The sequence below is a fragment of the Babylonia areolata genome, chromosome 26 (genome assembly GCF_041734735.1).
Source record: "Babylonia areolata isolate BAREFJ2019XMU chromosome 26, ASM4173473v1, whole genome shotgun sequence".
NCBI lineage: Eukaryota > Metazoa > Mollusca > Gastropoda > Neogastropoda > Buccinidae > Babylonia > Babylonia areolata.
Genome location: NC_134901.1, coordinates 2,470,433 through 2,483,397, shown reverse-complemented (window position 1 = coordinate 2,483,397; position 12,965 = coordinate 2,470,433). Strand labels below are relative to the sequence as shown.

Below are 12,965 nucleotides of genomic sequence, written 5' to 3'. Positions count from 1 at the left end.
GGACATTTATATAGCACGTTTTGACATAAATTCTGTTCAAAGCGCTTTACATTTCGTCCCTCCCACCCTCCTTTCCCCGTGCGATAACCCTACACACACACTCACACTTAACGTTTTCTGTTTCTTGAGATCAGCTGTAAGCACGACGTCCATCAAAGTTCTTTTGTGCCAGGCATGAGTATTGAGGTTGAACAAACTTTGCCAAGTGTCAATTTTGTTAGCTTTATAAAGAGTTAATTTTATTAAGTCCAGAAACTGGGCCAATTATTATATTTTGCTTATGGGAAGTAGGGTCCTTGTACAGTCGTAGCAGAAGTAGTAGCACTTGTTAATGTTTATCTGTCAAATGCTGGGACAAGAACAAGCTGTGAAGTTTTTAAACTGACTCCAATTTGTGTTTTTAAGTAACGTGTTATTCGGTAATTGTTCCACGCTAAGCTGCCTCAGTTTTTTCGGCGATCTGCAGGAAAAAGCATCAATTAAATCTAGTGGAGTCAGGAACGAAGCGGAGCCGGTGTTTACATTGAGCTAAAACAGTGCCTGCGTACTGCTGCCTACCTGGGTAGAGCTGACTGACAGCTGCCATTGGTTGCTCATCATTCGTTTCCAGCGTCATTCAATCAGGTTTCAGTCACACTCGCATATACTCATTCAGCCATGTAACATTTTACATGTTTGACCATTTTGTTTATTTACCCCGCCATGTAAGCAGCCATATTTCGATTTCGGGGGTATGCATGCTGGGTATGTTCTTCAGTGTTTCCATAACCCACCGAACGCTGACATGGATTACTGGATCTTTAACATGAGTATTTGATCGTTTACTCACGAAGGGGGCTCAGGCACTAGCAGGTCTGCACTTATGTTGACCTCAGTCCGAAAAACCTCCACCCTTTAAAAACCAAAGATTTACCAAGATTCGACTGGAACCCGGGGCCCACAGATTGGAAGTCCGACGCTTTAACCACTTGGCTATTGCGCCCATCTTCTGGACCAAGGTGAGATCCCAACCACCACACACACACACACACACACACACACACACACACACACAATGACACACACATACACGCACAAACAGTATCGCAGCTTCCACAGCACACACACACCGTGACACACACACACACACACACACACACACATAAGCCAATATCCCCTCACACACGTACACACATAAACACACGTGAACATTCCTATACTCCTTAGCTCCCACAATACAGACATACACAACCCTCCACCCACAACAAACACACACGCACATAATTCCTACACTGTATCACAACTGACTCCCACGACGCGCGCACACTCACACAAATACAGTACACACATGCACTCGCACATGCACACAGCTCTCCTGACACATGTACACACACACACACACACACACACACACACACACAGTGCCACCGATCTGCCACAAGAGGAGTGGGCCGAAAAGATCTCTGATACCATGAACATGGCGTCTAGCGTGTTGCACAGTCTAATGTATTTTGGAAATCCCAGAGACACTCTGTTCCGTTGTGAAGAAATTTGCGCAACGCTGGTTTTGAAATGATGCCAATATTCGTTTGATTTGCAAAGGATCGTGCGCGGCAACCTTTCACTCTAGACTTACGGCCGCTCCTCTCTCTGAGTCTCTTTCTGTGAGGCGATCAGTGGTGTAATGGCCTTGTACCTGCTTAGAGGTATTCTTTTATGGGAACGGTGAATCAACTTGCCTAATGCATTCCCAAACTTGCCAACATCATTTGCGTGAACTCCTCAGTCGCAAAAACGATGTCTGCGTATGGAATCTTCCTCAGTCAGCAATTTGCTTTCCAGAAAGTGAAAGAGCTGCTCACATTCCCACCCGTCCTCAGTGGCCGGCATTACAACCCCCAAAGGTCAACAGTTATTGCAGCTGACGTTTCAAACAGTGGCATCAGTCTTGCTACACTAATTCAAGATGATGGATCCTGGAGGACAGTACCGGCATTACATCTCATGCTCCCTCAGTGACGCAGAAAAGAACCGTACACTGTGATTGAAAAGGAGGCACCGGCAACCACTTGGGCATGTGAAAGGTTCAGCGATTACGCCTTGGGCCCAGACTTTTTAGTGGAAACAGATCACAGACCTTTGGTCCCACTCCTCAACACCACCGAACTGTACAAAATGCTGCCTCGCATACAGTACTGCGCTTAAGGCTTCGACCCATGCGATACACTGGCAACCCAAAAGTCATTCATACTGTGTTGAAGGCAAGGAACATCATCGCCGATAACCTGTCAGGAGCGCACGTCGGTAATTTGAACTCTGCTGACATTGACCTCATCAATGAGATAACAGCCTTCACTAAAACAGACATTCTCCCAGCAATAACTATGTTTGAAGCTGCAAGAAATCCGCCGTGTGAGGCGCAAATCGCTGAATATGTGTTACAGAAATGTTCAAGAGTACTGCACAAACAGCTGCACAGTGGCCAGTCTACAAGCAGTATCAGTTGTCTCAACCGGAAACATCTTACCATCGTTGACGACCTTCTCCTGTTCGACGATCGCTTCTCACCCCTAGATGTATGAAGATGGTCATCTTCTTGGGATAATTATATATATATATATATATATATATATATATATATATATATATATATATATATGCCGCGCACTGGACTCTTTCTTCCGTCTGGTGGCCGTACATCTCCCCAGACACTGAGGAAATGGCCGTGAACAAGTGTTTCGGCTACCCCGGCTTGCCATTCATCACTAAGCAGGAGCAGAAAGAACCACTCCTAACTTCATCTTGTAGTGTGCCCGGCCGTCCATGGTCACGGCTGGGAATGGATCTCAAGAGTCTTGAACTGAATGAAAAAAAAAAACAACTACAACCTCAGTGCTCCTTGTGGACTATCATTCCACTGAGGTGGATAGAAGTGAAACAATCTCACGAATGCAGCTTAATTGTGAAAATTGTCTTTACTGCGCATAGAATTCCTCAGTGATACTGTCAGCCAACTATGGTCCCGGCGACCAGTTTGCAAGCCGGCCGGCATGAACTTGCAAAATTCGCAACAGAGTGATATATTATGGATTCACACACTCACGGCCGGCATGTGACCACTGAGCTCATCAAAATACCCACAAGCCAACGGAGGAACTGAACGGGCTGTTAGGACTATCAAACAGCCACCAAAAAAAGAACGTGACAAAGACCCGGCCGTACATGGCGATGCTTACGTACCGCGGCAGTGCAACCCTTCCGCCCGCTACAAAACGGATAATCCCCAGCCGGCAGAAATCCTCATGGGCCGCCGGAAAACAAAAGTCCCAGTTTTTCCCTCAACCCTCAACCCCGACCCCCCACCACCCCACTCCTGAATGTGAAGCTAGTGCTAACAAGCAAAGACACTAGTATCTCAGGGAATTCTAGTGTCTATGTAACAAGGAAGCAACCAACAAGGATAAATGACTGACGTGCTGCAAACGATCTCCCCGCAACTCTCAAAACAGACGATTCTGTCTGGATTACACCGTGACAAGCAGCGTCAAGAACCAGTTATCCACTATCTTACCTCCTAAAAACATCAAGGAGTCATCAGGCTCAACTGAAGTGCTGTCATCAGCAGTCAATGACAACACACCAGTTACGCCAACGACACAAAGAAAGTCCCAAAACTAGTCAAACAAGACAAATGTCAGTTGTGCCAGCTGCACCAATGACACCGTCTACCCCGCAATCGACAACTGATTCAACACTGAACAGCAGCAAGAACCAACAGTTGGTCCCACCCCAGCATCTTCAATCCCACCTACCCTCCATTAGTGCATCAGTGGGCAGCAATTCTCCGGATTCGGACGGTGGAACAGACCTTGCATGCCCGGGTCAGTTCCTGAATTTACTGAGGATGCTAAAATAGTTATACGTCCTTTTTCAGCGTCCTAGAATCCGGAACCTATGTTACTGGCTATGTTACTTGGGCATGTATGAAGCGATATTACCATTAGTGGATTTTGACTCTTACTGAATTTAGGATGCTAAAATAGGACTTAAAACCCGACTCTTATTTTGTATGTTATTTTACTCAAATTTGATGCAGATTCAGTCATTGAACTAACGTGCCACCATCTTGCTTTTTCTGTTTTTGTTCCCACAAACCATGAAAATGTAACCAATGGGTGCAATAATTTCTGACGCTAAAATAGGACATGACCAGGATGGTGAGATGTAGTATTTGTACATGTGTTCAGTAACGACTGTCAAGGATGGATCAAGGGACATTACTCCAATGGGTAGTTTCGTTCTTTCCACCCAGCCAACTTGCATTCCCGGAAGAAGACAATCGGAGACTCGGCGCTTCGACTTAGAAGTTGCTTCACGCATTCTCATGCTTACACTACACTCAAGACAACGAATTAGTACAATTAACTTTAGTATTACAGGTTTCTTTGATTCGGACACACCAACACTACCTTCGCGTGGTAAGTGGAGATTTGCTTCGCGTTTGATTTTGGGACAGTTCGGCATGTTGATTTCTGGAGTTTTGGCCATGATGTTGTTTGAATCGCTGCCACCATGTAATAAGATTGAGTCCTATAAAACGAACAGATCCGATATTTTATTTTTCTTTAATTTGATTTATTATTTTCTTTTGTTCCTCCAGTAAAGACAAACATGCAGGGTTATGGGTTACCCCCGTGGGGATGCCGGGGGTCTTTCTTCCCCGCCTTCTGAAAATTCTGTGCTAGAAATTTCCTCTTTTCTGTCACTCTTTTTGTTTCTGCCTTTTTTCTGTCTTCGCTTTTGCCTCCTTTTTCAGTCTTCCCAGTCCATTCCCCTTTCTATTTGCAAGCAAGCCTTGACACATTTTTCTCCTTCCCGCAGTGTATGATGTACTATCAGCATTTTTGCTCTGGCGATTAGGTAGTGAGATGTAAACACTGGGATGGGCTCTAACTGCCCATTTTGCAGCGTTATTTGCCTATATGGCCTTTTTAATGTATTTTTTGTTTGGATTTGACTTTGAAGTTTTTTTGGTTTTTTTTTCCTTTTTAACGATTTTTTGTAATTGGGGGATGATGAATCATAAATTAAGTGGAATGGCTGGCGTCCTCAGCATGGCCTTGTCTTATCTGCCATAAGGAGCTAAACGGTTGGGATACTGTGTCATGAACTGTTTTGTGGGTTTATCTTTGTGGGTTTTTTTTGTATTTTTTTGTGTAGATGTGACAGTTTTGTGTTAATGCTGTTGAGCATTTGTATGGTTTGACAGCCCTGATATGGCCGTGTGTGGTCGGCTGGACTATAATCAACAAAAATAAGAATAAATAAGGGTTGTGGGTTTCTATTATTATCGTTCTTACTCATTTTACGTGTTTTTTTTATTAGCGTTTTCTGAAAATGTGGATACAACTTTTACAAGCTTCTTACTCTTCCATTTTAAGTCAATCCGTACCGATTTGATCTCATAAACCTTCTTTTGTGACTTCACAAATAATTACTGTCGGTGTCTAATCTTGTTGATAATTTGATCCAAGCCTCTTGTAGTTGTATGCTAGACTCTATGATTATGTTGCGTAATATGAATCTTGGCCAAACAGTATTCATGGATTATAATTTGTACTTCGTTGCCTGGTTAGTGTTTGACTGTTCCTGTTTTCTGTGTTCTTGGCATTGCTTATATGTGTGGAGCAATAAATACACTGAAGCTACTGAATATGCACCAACCAACTGATCCTACAGTCTTCGAGTTCAATGTTATGTTTCAGAAGGCCATGGGCTATGTATGCCCGTGTGTGTGTGTGTGTGTGTGTGTGTGTGTGTGTGTGTGTGTAGGCACAGGTGTGTGTGTGTGTGTGTGTGTGTGTGTGTGTGTGTGTGAGAGATAATTATGATGCACACATACACATCTCAGCAAAATGCAAAAGGCATTACTGATTAATAGTAATACTAATAATAGACATTATGTTGACAAAAAGTCTGAAATGTACTATTACCAGTTAATGTTACCAGTGCATGATATCAGTTGCAAGGAGTGATTATATATATACATGTCTGTTTCAGTACAAAGATCTCTGTCTGTCTGTCCGTCCCTCAGTCTATAATCTGCCTGTGTTATATTCATTTTGATTTTTTTTCTTCTTTCTAATAATAGCGCATAGCAGAATGTCTGGACAGTCCAACACCACTGGCACTCCGGGGAACCTCAATATCCAGGTCAGTATGTCACTGTGCATCCTTATAATTCAGATCAGTAGTGGAGTCTGACAGGTAGCACACACACACACACACACACACACACACACACACACACACACACACACAGAGTTGTATTGAAAACACATACACATGCAGAGCGAACAGTGAAATATTCCTTAATTTCTTTCGTCCCTTGGAGAGCATGGAGGAGGGTTACCATACTAAGAATTTGGTTGTTTTGGACTTGGTCATTGACTGACCACTGCTGATCATTGTTGACCACCAGTAATCATGTAAAATAATAGTAATAATAAAAAAATATCTTCCGAATGCAGCATTTTATCATGTTGTTTACTTAACCTGGTATGACTTTGCTGACCAGTACTGACCACAACCGAAACTGTGCAGCTTATGATAACTCTCTTTTGTAAGACTAGTACCGGTACTTTTAACCAGTTTTGACTATTGTCCACAATCAGCCACTGCTGATCCCTACCCAGAAGTGTATAGATGATGAAACCAACATTAGTAAAGATAGTTTCAGTTTTCATTCTCAAGAATATTATTTTGGTGTCATATACTGTACCATGTCAAACTGATGCAAACTAGGCCTATCGGTTTGCTCTGCTTGGCCAAATTTCGCGCGGCTAACAGTGAAAAGACGCCCCTTCTTGCCTGGTCCGCTCTTAGCCAATCAAACGCCTCTAAAAGCTATAATTATATATACTTCATGAAAGAAAGAAAAGGAACAGATGCCTGATCTTCACATGAGCCCAACACTGATCAGGCTTTGAGAGCCTGCCCAAGGTTTTTGTAAAACATCAGTCACTGTTATTTAACAGTTGAATTGACCTTGGAATAAAGATCTACTTTAGTCTTAGTCCTGTTTGTTTTGGTTTTGGGGGACATTGAAGTGACTGGTGGTAGAACTTGATAAAAAACTTCTGAAGAGTATGGCTGCTGTCCTTTGAAATACACATGGCTCATGGCTGTCTGCCGCACTCTGACATTGTACAGTTCATGTTAACTGCTCTGTTTCACACCCATAACCCTGCTACATATGTTCACAATCTTATCATATTTTTATATTTTACAGCAAGACCTTACGATCTAAAAGAAAAAGTTAAAGCAGATTTGATAAAGCATCTATAGAATCCCTGAAATACTTAAGAGTTAATTCTGATGTTTCTGAGCTTTTGCAGACAGTAGATGCGAGACTGGCATTTTCTGTGTATGGAGTTTGTAAAAGAATGAGAATTCAGCTTATGATCAATATTATTTCTCAAGTGTTTATATTATCATATTCAAGCTCTCTTTAGATCTTTATAAACAGGTCAGAAGTGGGAGAGACATTTTTTTGTAAAACCAATATTTTTTATGTTTTTTTAAATATTTAGATCTAACTTATTCTAAGTAATTTTCTTTACGCCAAGTGGAAAATTGTTGGACTTGCTGAAAGTACACACATCAGAATTTGAGAAATGGTTAATCAACAGAGTTGTGTTTGAGCCAGTGCAGTCATTTGTATATATGGTGTGAACAGTACAAGTGACAGGACAGTACCTTGGGAAGCACCAGTGTAAGTTGTTTTCACGGAAGACAGAGCTTGTTGGAAACAGACGGACTGAGTTCTGTGAACCAGAAAACTTTACACATAAGATGAGCCTTGGACATATTAAATGAATGCAGTCTACATACCATGAGATGTGACTGAATGGTGTGAAATGTGGGTTAAAAGTCAATAAATGAAATGCAAACAAAAATAGTTTCTGTAGGTAAGTGTTTGCATGGTGGAAGAGGGTTAGTGTGACATCAGTAGTAGTGGTCCCACGGTTGCATTTTTATATGCAAATTGGTATTGGTCATGGTAGGATGTTGTGTACAATAAAATGTGTTTCACTTTCAGGTTGATGCATTCCAAACATTTCATGACAACTTGAGTCAGGGCTAGTCATTCAGAGAAACAAGGTTTTTGTTCTTTGGTACTGGGCTGATCACTGAATGCTTCCACAAATTACGTACAGAGCAGTCCTTCAAAGGCCATGTGAACAGGTTGCTGAACACACCTGAGGATCAACAGTATCAGTATCAGTAGCTCAAGGAGGCGTCACTGCGTTCGGTCAAATCCATATACGCTACACCACATCTGCCAAGCAAGACGCCTGACCAGCAGTGTAACCCAACACGCTTAGTCAGGCCTTGAGAAAGAAAGAAAAGAAAAAGAAAGAAAAAAGAGATAAATACATAAAAATACTACTGCTAATAATAATAATATTTATAAGGCGTAAAATCTTGATGGAGGATCAACAGTAAGCTGAGGAACATTGATCAGTTTGATGTTTTGTCTTGAGTTGGAATATTTGCCTAAGTTACAGTTGTTAGGTGAAAGACAGTCTATGATATATTATCTTTTCAGACCAGCATGTTGTATAAAAAATACAGTGACTGGACTGGTGCGGGCTTATGATGTCTTTATATGTTTTCGTTCCAGCTATGGCATGACATGGATGATTCACAAACCCAAATACATAATTAAATCGTTATATACTGAAATGCTAAAAGAAGATGGGGGAGGAAGAAAGAAAGAGGAAGAAAAATGATTAGATAGTTGATGATAATGATAGCATTAGTAGTAGTAGTCATGATGTGATGATGATGATGGTGACAAAAACTACATCAAGAAGAGACTGCTCTTACATGCTTAAAAGAAATGTATTGACAGACTTACTTGAGTGAATGAGAAAATGAAAGAACGAAAATGTATAAAAATAAATGCTGTTCTTACACAGGGCAAAGACGTACACGCTGTAGCCACCCCAGACATGAACAGCACCAGCTCCATCCACTTCCTCATCCACCACACTGCTTTGATAGATGCTTTGCTGAAGTGGCCACTGTCGTCTGTGACGGGGGTTCATGGCGGTGTTCAGCGTCATCAGTTTGAGAGTGTTGGTGTTGCTGATCAACTTTGGTTCTTTTAGCACAGGGCGGAGAACTGTCTGTGGTGATGGATGAAATCTGCATGGATTATGGGTGTGTTTCTTGAAAACTCTGAACACAACTGAAAGAAAGCACAATATATATATATATATATATAAGAATATGGAACCCCACCAACCCCTGCACACCCACCCCAACCCCCACACACACACCCTTCCCCACCTCCCCACACAACACACACTCATGCACACATACACACGCATGCACTCATGTGTGCACGCATGTGGACGCTGTGAACAGCAACGAAGAAGGTGCACTGTGTGTGCATTGTGCTCTAGCTGTATCGCCAGCATCAGTCATGCCATGATATCTCACAGCATGGGCCTTGCATCGTAAAGTGCAAACCAACAGGGTGTGCACTCAGTCTGCCATTACGACCACGGAGTGTGAAAGGCTTCCTACAAGGAAGTGACCAGGGTCAGGCAATGCACAGTGCGATCGTTCGTCGTACACCCCTGTCTGAAGGAGAACAGAACAGGTTGGACTCTGATCAGCCCTCTGGTTAAACTGTTGGGGAAATACAAAATGATATGAAAATGTCGATATTTGATGTTGTGTTTTGTATATTTATGTATATAGAAATGTACATTATCTATCATCATCATGTAATTGAATGTTGTCTTAGTAATTCGGTTTTCTATATTTTTCTCTCTTTTAAAAAAATTTTTTTTTTTTTTACTCTTGGTGTATTTTCTCACACTGTGTTGAGCATATTTATTTGTGAATTTGGATATTGAAATGTGGATGCATGATCAAATATTTTGTTGTTGTGTAGATCAGTGCCTTTTCTATTGCTTATCAGCAGTGTCACTGTTAGTGATTAAAGTATTCTTATATCACAAGTAACCATGTGTTCATGTTGTGTGTGTGTGACTTCTCTTGATCAGACTTGATTTTTTTTTAAAGAATTGACTTCATGACACTTCATTTATTATCATGAAATCCAAAAGAATTCAGTTGCTTTACATTACAAAAGAACAAAAGGAACAAAGTAATTGTCATCTTGGGCGCATACATTTGGCAAATTGTTTTAAACGATTGTCACGTTCACAGGTGAGTATCAAACACTTCATGGATGCGTCTTTGGGTGTGTTGCTCAAATTACCTGACGAACACTTCAAGTGTCTGTATCTCTTGGTTGGTTTAACACCTGGATATCATTATGACAGGAAACATAAGAGTATAGCCTTGTCACATCGTTCCATACTGAGTGGACCTCCATAGCAACATCGTCATCATCACCATACTTCTCCACAATCAATAAAAATTTGTGGGTTTTTTTTTTAAATGTTCCAAGTTGTATGGCCTTTCATGTCCTGCTCTTATGGTGACCACACACACACATACAGTCACACACACACATAAACACACACACCACACATTACCAGCACATGTACACACACACTAGCACATCAGTTCTCACAACATACACATGTACACACACACGCACACATCAGTTCTCACAACATACACATGTACACACACACGCACACATACAGACACACACACACACTGACAACTTTACTTGGGGTACAGAAAATTTTGAGCAAGAGTATAGATTTTCTTGTGATGGGAAGGCCATTCAGAAATGTATACATGTTACGTACATTATATGTTTTTCGATTGATGTTACAAAACATTAAGGCTAGATTTATTTCACAACAAGATTTTGAATCTTAAGTGGTATGGAAAGTCCTTATGAATACTGATGTATATTGTATAAGATGGGGGAAACCGGTTAACCCCTCGATTGCCGAGCCTTGGTGAAAATAGATCAACGAGGTATGATTTCACAAGATGGAGTACGACTTTATTCATTAGTGTTTTTCAGCATATCTCACTCGTTCAAAACATGATTTTTTTTCTAAGACAAGTCATGGACAGGTTGTTGTATTTTCCACTCAGTATGAAAGCCATACACTGTTTACATTTACACAAGAGGTTGTTTTCAACTCATGTGGATACCTGCTTTATTTTATTTTAAATTATTTTTTTACACACCTGTATGAACAAAAATAGTCTATTTTATCACCTGATTCTGATTGTCGGCACGTTTCTTTGTATGTGTCTGTGGTAAGCTTTTACAACATTTTCTTGTTGACTGACTGCTTGCAGTATGCAAACTAAACATGCTAGGATGGTAAGTATAAATAAGACCTTTCCAGACATTGCCTGTATCATGAAATTGTACGCTTTGTGAGAGGTCAACATTTGTGTTCATATGGAAGATGAAATCCTTTACAGTGTTTGTTTGTTTACTATTCCATAATTGTTTCCTATTTAAGTGGGTATTAATTTGAATTCATGAATGTACTCCATTTTATGTTTACTTCTGTACACATGTACACACACACACACATGCATGTGCATGCACGCACGCTCGCGCACACACACACACACAGACACAAACACAGTTGTTTCACTCTATCTTAAAATGAATGATTATTTTACCCTGAATCTTCCTTTCACATGATAACTGATGTGTGTGTGATGATCAGGGAAGGGTGTGCGGAAAGAGATGTGTGTGTGTTTTTCTCTTTGATGTTTGCTGGCAGGCATTTTGAGTGAGCCGAAAGAGAATTTTGTTTTGGTTGAAGCAGACAGAATATTTTGAATTGAACTTGATATGTGTGTGTGTGTGTGTGTGTGTGTGTGTGTGTGTGTGTGAAGGACAGCGAAGAGGAGTAGGAGGAGAGAGAGAGAGAGAGAGAATGTGCACCAACTGCATGTGATGAGCATTTCTGTTCAGATTTCTTTTTTTTTTCTTTTCAACATAATGACAAAAAAAAGTGTAGTTAACATTGTTATTTCAATGGATTACTGATAACAACACTGACAGAATGTGTTTCATGAATGACCACTGACAACACAGCACATCATCATCATGTTAAACTGATGCATTTATTTTCAGGCTAAAAGAAAATAAAATGAACAAAAAGTTGCAAAGCAGGAAAAAAAAAAGAGGAAAAGAAAAAAGGCAGGGCATAGCATTTAACATTCAGGCAGCATGTTAAGATCAGTACAGTTAATTCAATTCACCAGTCAAAAAAACAAAAAACAAACAAACAAAAAAACCCCAAATGGAATGGTCATTTATGTTCTGCTCAGTCATCCTTTCAAAAAGTTCAAGGTTCACATACATCACCCGTCATTCAAAACTAGATGCCGTTTCATATAAACTTGTTTTAATTGAGAAAGTCGGGTGATGACTGAGTGATAAGACAAATAAAAGGATAATAGGGGGTGTGGTATTCATTTATTTATTGACTGTTAAGTGTCATTAATCTAGGGGATTTCATTCATCTCATCCTTGTTACGTACACGTTCAACTCCAGGGGAATTCATTTATTTATCATTACTTGCACATCCAACTCTGGAGAGCTTCATTTACTTACATACACTCAACACTGTTATCTGCACGTTCAAACTCAAGGGGAAATCCTTTATTTATTGTTACTTGCACACCCAACTCTGGAGAACTTCATTTATTTTTTATACACTGTTATTTGCACAGCGAACTCAAGGGGAATTAATTTATTTATTGCTACTTGCACATCCAAGAGAACTTCAATTTATTTATTCACTGTTATTTGCACAGCCAAGATGGGGAATTCATTCATAATATTCACTGTTACAATTTATTTATTCATTGTTACTTGCACAGCCAACTGCTGGGAAATTAGTATATATGTATTTATTCAGTGTTACGAGTCGTTTGTTCATTGTTACTGGCAAAGCTAACTCCAGGGGAATTCAGTTATTCATTCAATGTCATTTGCACATCCAACTCC

The 12,965-nt window shown here is 40.5% G+C and overlaps 1 long non-coding RNA gene across 2 annotated transcripts; it reads left to right on the top strand.

Annotated features, from left to right (window-relative positions):
- Positions 1-4,313: 4,313 nt before the first annotated feature.
- On the top strand, positions 4,314-9,222 carry LOC143300676 (uncharacterized). Of its 2 annotated transcripts, none has more exons than XR_013057678.1 (3): positions 4,314-4,457; positions 6,138-6,192; positions 8,964-9,222. It is a non-coding gene; the product is annotated as an uncharacterized LOC143300676 (long non-coding RNA). The 2 variants fall into 2 exon arrangements; XR_013057679.1 differs by having other exon boundaries at positions 6,131-6,192.
- Positions 9,223-12,965: the final 3,743 nt, after the last annotated feature.